This window comes from Symphalangus syndactylus, chromosome X (assembly GCF_028878055.3).
Source record: "Symphalangus syndactylus isolate Jambi chromosome X, NHGRI_mSymSyn1-v2.1_pri, whole genome shotgun sequence".
NCBI classification, from domain to species: domain Eukaryota; kingdom Metazoa; phylum Chordata; class Mammalia; order Primates; family Hylobatidae; genus Symphalangus; species Symphalangus syndactylus.
Genome location: NC_072447.2, coordinates 41,727,309 through 41,739,729, shown reverse-complemented (window position 1 = coordinate 41,739,729; position 12,421 = coordinate 41,727,309). Strand labels below are relative to the sequence as shown.

At 34.4% G+C, this 12,421-nt stretch overlaps 2 protein-coding genes across 2 annotated transcripts in view; both read right to left on the bottom strand.

Annotated features, from left to right (window-relative positions):
* LOC129476019 (melanoma-associated antigen B10) overlaps positions 1–12,421 on the bottom strand; it is a 205,903-nt gene that overhangs the window by 170,334 nt on the left and 23,148 nt on the right. The gene's annotated exons all lie outside the window — the stretch shown is intronic.
* The window catches only part of DCAF8L2 (DDB1 and CUL4 associated factor 8 like 2), a 125,525-nt gene that overhangs the window by 94,532 nt on the left and 18,572 nt on the right, over positions 1–12,421 (bottom strand). The window lies entirely within an intron of this gene.

Below are 12,421 nucleotides of genomic sequence, written 5' to 3'. Positions count from 1 at the left end.
AATGGTATTTGATGTTACAAAACTACATCTGTGTGGTGCATATATTTAATAAAATAGAATCAGTTATAATTTTTATATGTAATGTTTGTTGTCAAAGAAGAGGGTCTTCCTTGTTCTGAGGAATAATTATTGATCACAAAAGAACTATAAATGGAAATTTAATTCATTAATTGGCCTATGGTTCTTCCCTGCTGAGGACATTATCCTTATTCTGTCTCATGTATAAATGAATTTTAAGGATGAGACGGCTTAGAAATGAATAGTATTATTTCAGCAGAACTTTTGTTATGCTCTGTCCTTACTCATTATCATTATAATTATGACTGAAAATTATATCCCATATCTTTATAATCTCTTTACTAAATATAAAAATATTCTTTTAAACCAGGTAGACTAGAGTATTTGAGAAAAATTGCTTAGTATTTAAAATCTCTTTAGGTGTCAATCATTGTTTTACCCCTTGCTGGTAGGGTGATACTAGACAAGTTACTTAACCTCTCTGTGCCTCAATTTCTTGGTTGTAAAATAATGGTAACAATAATACATGGAGATGCTCCAAAGATCAAATGAAATGATGACTGTAACATGCTAACAAAGGAGCATAGGCCATAGTGTGGATAGTAGTTTACATTATCGGTTTCAATTTTTCACCTCTCCTTTCGGCATGTATATTCGTCAGGATTCTCTAGAGGGACAGAACTAATAGGATATATTAGTTTATTAAGTTAATAAAGGGGAGGTTATTAAGTATTAACTCACATGATCACATGGTCCCACAGTAGGCTCTCTGCAAGCTGAGGAGCAAGGAGAGCCAGTCTGAGTCCCAAAACTGAAGAACTCTCTCTTTTCACATTTTTCTGTCTGCTTGTATTCTAGCCAGGCAAGTAGCTGATTAGATGGTGCCCACCCAAATTAAGGGTGGGTCTGCCTTTCCCAGCCCACTGACTCAAATGTCAGTCTCCTTTGGCAACACCCTCACAGACACACCCAGGGTCAACACTTTGTATCCTTCAATCCAATCAAGTTGGCACTCAGTATTAACCATCACATCATGTAACTTTTCAGTTCCTCCCACTAAAGGGATAATGTATATCTTCATTCCCCTTGGCTTTGACCCATAGAATAAACAGAAAGTTAGTGTTCTGGATCTTAGCCTAAGCCTTGAAGTTTCGTATGTTTCACTTACACATTTATGCCTCTGCTAATTCTAAGAAAAGAATATCATTTTGTTAATACAGCTAATGGAAAAGAGTTACTCCAGCCAACCCATTACCTGCAGTGAGAAATAGGGCCACCCTAGCTCCCACAGACTGAAAAAGAAATAAATTGAACCTACCTCCAGATTAGGCAGCACCCATGAAGCCCAAAACACATGAATAATAATAGTTTATTGTTTTAAGCCACATGGAGGTAGTTTTTTTTATGCAGCAAAAATTGACAGATACAGTGTACAATCAATTAGATTAGCTATTGTTGTGGTTATCATTTACTATTGTTTGAAAGGGAAGCCCAATAAAAATAAATAAAGCAAAGCAGTATGATCATTAGTAAGGTACAGAACTCTGTTTTCTAAACATGAGGTTTTTAAAGAAATAATGTTTTATCTACTCTTGTTTGTTTTCGGATACCGCTGTTGGCAGACAGCACCTTCTTCAGGAAAAGGAAATGTAAATGCTTGGGAGAGTTTTGTCCAATCTGCTACTTCTCCAGGGAAAATAGAATCCTATAATAAACAATCTTGTGATCACAGATGTATAAATGTAATGGCGATGCTACAAATACATCACACATGCAAACTTCAAATACATATCTCCCTCCTACATATTCTTCCACAAATATTCTGCTGCATCTCTCAGAAGGAATTGCAAGCATTTCATCTGGAAGCCTCAGTGTATAGCTCTCCCCAGTGAAACCTAGGCAAAAAAACCCATTAGAGCTGTAACAAAGGGTAGGGTCAGGAAACAGAGGTTTTTTATAAAAAATTAAAGGGCAAAGGGAGAAGAAAAATGAAGGCAGAGGTACTTAACTATTTGAACTCACAAATTTGAAGTTTTAAAAGCATATAAAAATAGATGCCCTTCAGCTGAATGTGGTGCCCAACTTGGGTTTCTCCTTCTAGGGTGGGTACTGCTTAAGTATTTAGTTAGCATGTAAGCTGGAGTAGTTAGTGAGTTTTGGTATCAAAGACTATATGATAAAACTGGCTTAAAATACAAATAAAAGATTTACTATAATCCTGTGCCATTGTGACTAAATTCTCCAAGAAATGTGGAACAATCTTATCATAAGAGATGAAATAATAATAATAATAGTTTAAAAATCAGTCCACCTTTAAGTTGAATTGTGTATTCCAGAGGAAATTGCAGTTTGTTTCTATATATTGCTTTGCCCTTCAGCTCAGCTGTTGGCCCTGCATTAATATTCAGGCAGCATCAGTGCCAGTCTTGGTGATTCACTGAGGTATTATGAATATGCAAATGAGCAAGAGCTTTTTATGTCGATGGTTTGTCTTTCTTACATGTTTGAAGAAATAATTGGAACCAATCAGCTACTGATAACTTGCACGTAGATGACTATTGCTTTGGAAGCTAAAACCATTTAATAATTTGTCTTATTCCAGCCCAAAGGTTTGATTTTAATCAATCTCTTCAAACAGTACTCTTAGTATCTCTTAAACTGACTAAGAGGTTAAAGTGTCATATTATTTTAACTTTCTGGATTATAGTGACAGTATTTTGGAGTAAGCACTGTACAAAGAGTTTAATATGTATACTTTTTTACTTGTACTTTTAATTTTTCCCTAGGTCTTTATCCATTTTCCTTGAGTATTTAAAAACCAGAGGAGTTTGTGGAGTATTCTAGGTAGATGAACTCTAGAGCTTCCGAAATGTGGAGATAGAATAGATAGATAGGAGAGAGAAAAAATAGTATGTAGGCTGGACCTTATCTACCTGCCTAGTTTCTCATATTCATCAATAATTAATGCTTGATTTTAAAATTACATTAATGTTATGTTAATGACATATATTAATAAGAAAGAATAAACCTTAACAAGATGTGTAATTCATTTTAGATAGAAAAATAATAACATTTATGAAGAAAAATCAAAGTATAAGTAAATGAACTAGGTGAATTTTAATATAAATCTTGTTAACATATTATATCTTGATAGAGACTTGTCATGCAGTTTAACAATTTTAAACTTTTTTCTGTAGCAGTATGACACACTGAAAAAAGTCACAATACAATGTAGAATATTTCTATTATTGTGCCCTGCAAGTGACTAAAACATTTGTGGTTATTTTCTTTTGATGTTCTAGCACTGTTTCCGTGAAGAAATAACTTTCTAATTGCCACAGCTTTTTGATGGTCTATAGAGAACTTATTTATGACTGTGAAACAACCTGCATTCTGCTAACATGTAGTCATTTTCATTTAATGAAGAAATTATTTCAGATATAGGAAATACTTTTGAAAATAAGATTATATAGTTATTTGATTCCTCTCTATCTACAAAAATGAGTTACATGTTTTATATTAAAAGGCAAATACCAGGTAGTTCATGTTAGGTTATGTTCTGGTTTTTGTTGTTGTTGCTGCTGTTTTTTGTTTTTTAATCTTTGTTTGAAACAACAAAGGTTTAATTATTGCACATGCTACGTGTATCACACGTTCTTAGAGGAGCTCTATTCGTTATAATGTTGAGGGCCCTAGGCTGACAGAGGTTCCCAATTGGCACATACTCCCCTACTTATCATGCCAGAGGGGAGCAGCTCTGGAGGTTCTTGAACCAGCAATTCAATGCCCAAACCCTAAAGTGACACATATCATTTCTGACTACAATTAATTAATTGAAATGGTCACATAGTCACAACCAGCTTTAAGGGATGGAGAAGAAAATATATTCCCAAGTGCCTGGAAGGAGAGGGGAAATGGAATATTTATGCACATTAATAATTTCAGTCCCATGACACTGCATTTGTATATTTGTCCCATGATTTGCAATTTCCAAGTCATTTGGACATTGACCAAATGATTTGCTAATGTCATATTTCTAATTAAAGGAAGAAAAAAACATAATCCTCTCAGGAATATTCACTAACTGGCAGAAAATGAGACATTAAAATCTTCCTGGAAAAATATGTTGTATGTATGTGTGTGTGTGTGTGTGTGTGTGTCTATACGTATCTGTGTGTTATCACTGCATGCCCCATGATTGACTAAAAGTTCTATATATGTATATATTCTTTATTTGGAGCTGGATTGAGTTGAGGCTAGATATATGGGTACTCAGTAGGATAGTTTATTAAAAGAGGACCTTAAAATTTAATGAAAATATAAAGTATTGGAGAAAAACATATTTTCCAGAACCACTTTTTGGAAGAATGTTAAATACAATTACAGGGCTTATTTTATTTGGGGAAGCTACTTGGGGTGTGACTACTGTAATGAATTTTTAAAAAATAACCATAGGTGATCACTACATAATTTACTAAGAACGTGGAACCAATGAACTAGATCTAGCTGCTATCAGCCAGTGGGGCATGGTAATTTAGAGCCAGGGATTTTTGACAAGCAGATTTGCCTTTTTTCTGACCTATGCCCACGTAACAGTCAACTTGCCCTAAAAATAAAAACTGAACAAATATTAAAAGAGTAGTGGTTTGTATCAGTCAAATTGTTTATCCTGTGGCTGAGGTATTATATTGCCCATTAATCTCCAGAATACAACTTTGCTGATTTGACTCTCTAAATAGCAACTACCTCCTTCCTCACCATTCCACGCAGTGCATCCCATCAAATAACATACAGCTGGTCCCAGACAAAAGAACAACATTGTTAAGTCAATGATATCGTGAATTAATGCATTAGGCCGATATAAGAAAATATAGCTACATAAAAAGCAAAATGCGGTGAATATAAATGGTCTTACTCTCTAGCCATTTATCCCTCTCTTATTTTCCATTTCATAGGGACTGAATTCCTAGTAATCATAATTGAACATTTTTATGATGGTTGTAATTTGCCTAAAAAATAGTTCAGTATGGATAGTTTGTGTATTTTAACCAGGAATTCCCATTCCAGGGACAGTCACATATCACTTTTTCATTGAGGATACCCTCCTCCACTCCAGAGGCAATGATCGCAAACACATTAGCTATCTTTGTCTTTGGTCATATCCAGATGTTTTAGCAATTACCATATTTCATATCAGAAGTGAGTTTTCATTGATTGAATTAGTGGCTACCTTATTAATTAGCATGACATATTAGAAATAGTTTTTCTTTGGTAAAATTAAAAGCTTTCATCTTGTATGAATTGTCTAAATTAGTGTAAAGACACTCCTCAATCTCATATAAACAGGACATAAAAATCCAGCAAAGTTAGCAGCTTCTACCCTTAGAGTTTGTGCCAAAGACTGGGTCTGCAAACTTTTCTGTATCAAGTCTGTGCTTTAGAGGATTTTTGTTGCCTGATGCTGTTAAGAGTAACTGAGTCCTACTTCTGGGATGCTGTTCGGTGTTTAGTCAATCTTTCTTGTAAGCTGAGAGGGTCAAAGCTCCTGAAATAACAGACAGCTGGGACTTCATCAAGCTTATAGAACAAGCTGTATGAACCATGTTTTCCTCTTTGCTAATAAACACCTCTATTATAATAGAGCTTATTCTAGGACTTGACTTCATACAAACCTGGTTGCAATGTTTGAGGGAAGTAGCTAGCTTTTATTCATATAGAAGATTCAGTTGACTACTGTTATTTGTTAAAAGTAAACGAAGAAAATGAAACCCCTAAGAATTCTGCATGTTCAATTTTTCTTAGGTTCATGCCCAGCGTACTTAAATATAAATTAATATTAATATTAACCTCAATATTAATTAATAGTATCTCCATTTTTACTACTTGACATAGAGTAGTAAAAGTTGACTTCACTTATTAGAGTGGTCTTTAAAAAATATGTTGTTGTAGTTTACATTAACTAAATAACTCCAATTGCTAATCACTATCTTCATCTCAGAACATGAGCTTCCATGAAAAAAAGGAAATCAGCAAGTTATACTAGAAGATCACATTAATATAGATCATTAGATTATCTGCCAGGTGTGATGGCTCACGCCAGTAATCCCAGCACTTTGGGAGGCCGAGGCGGGCGGATCATGAAGTCAGGAGATTGAGACCATCCTGGCTAACACGGTGAAACCTCGTTTCTACTAAAAATACAAAAAGTTAGCTGGGCATGGTGGCAGGCTCCTTTAGTCCCAAGCTACTCTGGAGGCTGAGGCAGGAGAATGGCGAGAACCTGGGAGGTGGAGCTTGCAGTGAGCCGAGCTCCTGCTACTGCACTCCAGCCTGGCGACAGAGCAAGACTCCGTCTCAAAAAAAAAAAAAAAAAAAAAAAAAGATTATCTACTTTTTCATTTTTATTATTTAAAACAAATGTATCATCTGAAAGATCATTTTACGTGCAAGAAGCCATTGAATTAAGGTTTTAATAAAGGACATACGCAAAAAATGAATAAAGTTTGTAAAAATAATGAAAAATCACAAATTCTTAGATACCTGTATAAAATAAAGACCACTTCCATAACTCATTCTATGAAGCCAACATCACCCTGATACCGAAACCTGGAGGAGACACAATGAAAAAGGAAAACTACAGGCCAATAGCCCTGATGAACATAGAAACAAAAATCCTCAATGAAATACTAGGAAAATGAATCCAGCAACACATCAAAAGGTTAATTCACCATGATGAAGTAGGCTTCATTTCTGATATGCAAGTTTGGTTCGACATATGCAAATTAGTAAATGCGATTTACCACATACACAGGATTAAAAACAAAAATCATATGATCATCCCAATAGATGTGGTAAAAGCTTTTGATAAACTCCAATATCCCTTCACAATAAACACCATCAATAAATTAGGCACTGAAGGAACATACCTCAAAATAATGTGAGTCATCTATGTCAAACCCACAGCCAACATCATACTGCATGGGAAAAACTGGAAGCATCCCCCTTGAGAACTGGAATAAGACAAGGATGCCCACTCTCACCACTCATATTCAACATAATACTAGAAATCCTTGACAGAACAATCAGTCAAGAGAAATAAATAAAAGGCATCAAGATAGAAAAAGAAGAAGTTAAACTATATCTCTTCATGGAAAATATGATTCTATACCTGGAAAACAGTAAAGACTTCACCAAAAGGCGCTTGGAACTGACAAACGTAAAATTTCAGGATACAAAATGAATGCATGAAAATCAGTAGCACTTCTATACATCAATAACATTCAAGCTGAGAGCTAAATCAATAATGCAACCAATTTATGATAGATGCAAAAGATAAAATAAAATACCTAGGAATACATCTAACCAAGGAGGTAAAGGATCTCTACAAGGAGAAATGCAAAACACTGCTAAAATTAATCATAGATGACACAGTCAAATGGAAAAACGTTCCATGCTCATGAATTAGAAGAATCAATATCATTTTAATGGCCATAAGGCTCAAAGCAATTTACAGATTCAATGTTGTTCCTATTAAACTGCCAATATCATTTTTCACAGAACTAGAATAAAAACTATTCTAAAATTCATATGGAACCCTAAAAGAGACCTAATAGCCAAAACAATCCTAAGGAAAATGAACAGAGCTGGAGGCATCACATTACCTGACTTCAAACTATACTACAAAACAACGGTAATCAAAACAGCATTGTCCTGGTACAAAAACAGACACATAGACCAATGGAACAGAATGGAGAACCCAGAAATAAAGCTGCACCCCTACAGCCATTCAATCTTCAACAAAGTCAGTAACAAATAAGCCCATGGGGAAAGTGCTCTCTACTCCATAAATGGTGCTGAGATAGCTGGCATATGCAGAAGAATGAAACTGGACCCCACCTTTTGCCATATGAAACAATTAACTCAAGATGGATTAAAGATTTAAATATAAGACCTCAAACTATAAGAATCCTGAAAGAAAAATTGAGAAACACCATTCTAGACATCAGCCTTGGGAAAGAATTTGTGACTAAGTCTTCAAAAGCAATTGCAAACAAAAACAAAAATTGACAAATAGGACCTAATTTAACCGAGGAGCTTCTTCACAGCAAAATAAATTATCAACAGAGTAAACAGAAAACCTACACAATGAGAGAAGATATTTACATACTGTGCATCTGACAAATGTCTAATGTTAAGAATACATTAGGAACTTAACGTAACAAACAAAAACCAAACAACCCCATTAAAACATGGGCAAAGGACAGACACTTCTCAAAAGAAAACATACATGTGGCCAACAAGCATATGAAAAAATGCCCAACATCACTAACCACCAGAGAAGTGCAAATCAAAACCATAGTAAGATATCTTGTCACACCAGTCAGAATGGCTATTAGTAAAAAGTCAAAAAACAACAGATTCTGGTGAGGCTGCAGAGAAAAGGAAACATTTACATACTGTTGATGGGAATGTAAATTAGTTCAGCCACGGTGGAAAGTAGTTTGGAGATTTCTCAAAGAACTTAAAACAGAACTACCATTTGACTCATCAATCCCATTACACGGTATGTATCCAAAAGAAACTAAATCAGTCCTCCAAAAAGACACATGCACTCGTATGTTCATTGCAGCACTATTCACAATAACAAAGACATGGAATCAGCTTAGGTGCCCAACACTTTTGGAATGGATTGGATAAAGAAAATGTGGTACATCTACACTATGGAACACTATGCAGCCACAAAAAAAGAATAAAATCATGCCCTTTGCAGCAACATGGATGCAGCTGGAGGCTGTAATCTTTAGCAAATTAACACAGGAACCAAAAATCAAATATCACATATTCTCACTTATAAGTGGCAGCTAAACATTGGGTACTCATGGACACAAAGACAGCAACAATAGACACTGGGGACTACCAGAGGAGTAAAGAAGTGGGGGACAAAGGTTGAAAAAATAACTATTAGGTACTATGTTCTGTACCTGGTTGATGGGATCCATTGCACCCCAAACCTCAGAATCAAACAATATACCCAGGTAACAAACCTGCCAATGTAACCCCTAAATCAGAAAGTTGAAATGATTAAAAAAGAAATAATATTTGCCAGCGCACCAAGTTTAAAAAGCAAGGTACAGAGACAAACCATTTCGCTCAGAATTATTCCTCAACTAGTCCAAAGACCGACTTAATAATTTACTGTCTCAGTAAATTAACTTTTTCCCAAAGAACCTATGCATCTCTTGTGTGCCAGGGATGGTGGTGCACACAGGGGATACTGAGATTAAAATATTTATTAATATTTAAGTTGAATAAGCATTATATATACATACATATATATAGTTGTATATAGTTATTGTTGTTGTTTCCTCTGTTTTGAAGTTGTTTGATTAATTTACCAGTCACCCTTTTATGACTGCTTCAGAAAAGAGCATATCTAGGGTAAGGAAAAAAATAATGCAGGATATGAGTGTCTGAAAGCTGCTTTTATCCAGGGTGAAGGTTAGGGAATTGTTAATCTTCTTGAAGAATCTGACAAATAGAAACACAGTATATGTTTGTATCATAAGCATTCACTTTTTAAAAAGTTTCAATTAGCTGAGCCATAATATTAATGGAATATTTAAAAATGACTTCCTTTACTAAGAGTTATCTTATTAGGGTTGTTTTTATAGGATGCTAGGATTATTTTTGTATGCTAATTCTAGTTAGAGTTCTTTTGCAAATAATTTAGATAACTTCTTCCTATAGTATTTTGCAGGTTTCTGTTTTATTTATATCTATTTTATTCAAATCAGAAGTTTTTGGAGGAAGACACAAAGCATTTTTGTACTTCCTATATATGTGACGCTGTGATTGGCTCAAAATATGTGATCAATACATATTTTCTAGGAATAAATGGATATCTAGAAATGACTACTTTCCAGATACTAAAATAAAGAGTGACCCTTTTAAATTTTATTTACAGAATACTAAAAAATAAATCATGTTATTTGTATCTAAAAAGAGAGGAGACGCAAGTCTTATAGAATGTGGTTATATTATTTGAATAATGAATTATTACTTGGCATAATATGCCAACGAATTGATCTCATTCTGCAGAAATGTTACTTATGAGTTTTTCTTCTTATTTTCTTAAAATTTTGAATAATAAAAATATATTACAGTGCATAAGTACTAGCAGATGCTGCATAAATCCTTATTCATAAATATTTAGATCTTGATTTGACGAGAAAAATATAAGATTGCAATGTATGTCACAGTCTTTCCGTGTAAGTGTATAACTGTATTCTTCAGTTGTTGCTAGTACAGACATGATGTCTTTAAAAGTCTTTTATTATAGCAATGCATTTCCCCAAGGAGGAGTATTTATAAATATATGAATCAAGGTGATGCATTTGGCTGGTATTATTTTCTTGTCTTCCTGGATTTGTTTTCATGACTTACAAAACATTTTACAACAAAATGAACCAACAGGAATAGCCATATTGAAGTAGACAAATAATTCAGTTATTCTGGAAACTATTACATGAATGTGGAGACCTTTTTGTTATTTTTGTTTTTATAACCAGAGAAATACATACCTGAAACAAAATTATTACTCCAAGTGATTAGCCTGTCTCCCAAATAATCTAAAATTAAAGCTTATCCTTTCAGAATTCTTCAGACTATGGTCACCTGTAAGAAATTTTCCATCCAAACCTAAACATATCAGCTTCATACCAGCTTAATCATGAATCTGTCTTTATGACATTGGAAATATTTATTTAAAATCTTTTTATCATTTTCAGTTCAGAATAATTTGATCAATTTAGATGAATTAAACAATTAATCTGAAGATCTAAAAGTTTTGAGCAATTTGATAGTCTATGATCTATCTGATTTCTTTTAACCTTTCAATTGGATGAAACTTTTGTCCCTGATTTTGTTTCTTTTGCCCAACATTTCAATGGTTTTATTTTTTGAATCATTTTGGTCTGAAATAATAATAGTATGTCAAGTTCTCATCATTCTTTGTAGCTACATATTCTGTCCTCATCCCTGCTGATGCATGACTGAGTAGTGGAATAATTGAAAGCTCTCAAGTTAAAAGAATTGACAAAATGACCTAGCAACTAATTGGTGAATCTTGGAAGCGGATGCCTGTTTCGCAGTTTGATTCTAATCAAGTTTCTTTGCCTTAAAACATCAGTTTCTGAAGGTCCATGAGGGCAGGGGCTTCATCTATTTTGTTCACAACTATACACTCAAGACTCAATCACTCACTAACTTAGAATAGACGTTTAATAAATACTATTGAAGGAATGAATGAAAGGAATTGTAGCAATTAGTTACTTCAATCAGTGAATTAATGAATTGATGCTTACATTTTGTAGTTAGATTTTAAAACCATCTTAAAAGTGTTTATGTCATAATGACTCAAAGCCTTTGGAGTTAGAAAGACTAGGCTATGTGGTCTCATATAACTTATTTAGCATCTAGTTCCTCTCTCTCTCTCGTCAGTATCTCTCTCTCTCTCTCTATCTCTCTCTCTCTCTCCTCTCTCTCTCTCCTCTCTCGACAGTATCTCTCTGTTGCCCAGGCTGGAGTGCAGTAGCAAGATAATAGTTCACTGAAGCCTCAAACTTTTAGGCTCAAGTGATCCTCCCACCTCAGCCAACTCTTAGGCTCAAGTGATCCTCTCACCTCAGCCTCCCAAGTACCTGGGACTGCGGGTGCCCACCACCGCTATGCCTGGCTTTTTTTTTTTTTTTCTTGGAGAAGAGTTCTCCCTGTGTTGCCTAAACTTGTCTCAATCTCCTGGCCTCAAGTGATCCTCCCGCCTTGGCCTCCCAAAGTGCTGGGACTATAGGCGTGAGCCACCACACCCGGATAATTTTTGTCATGTGTAAAGGAAAATACTAATTGTGTTATGAGGATTAAATGGGATAAGAAATATGTAATGATTATGTCAATCACATAGTTATCACTCAATTCATGGTAGCTATTATATTTATTATGGACAGAAATTTAATTTGGGAATTCACTCTCAGAAGCTGGTATTAGAGCAAGTCATTTTATAGAAACTTCATCCTACTGTTAAAAAGTGTTGGAAATTGAAGCGCAAAGCATTTGGTAAGGACTATGAAAAGACATAAAAATGTGAGAAAAGAAAAAACAGGAGCTGGCAGCCATTTTAATTTTTAAAAGTCTGACACTGCTATGTCAAAGTTAGGATCTTGGCATGGCATGCTTGTAGGATTTCTGAAATGAAATGATTATCTGGCGTTACCATGTATACTTTCATTTCTAATATCCTAAAATTATTTTATTAAGAAAATACTAATGACAATTCTATACATGCCAATGAAGAAGATAACTTTGGCAATTATCAAAAATAGTAAAAGCAAAATAACTTATTTAGCCC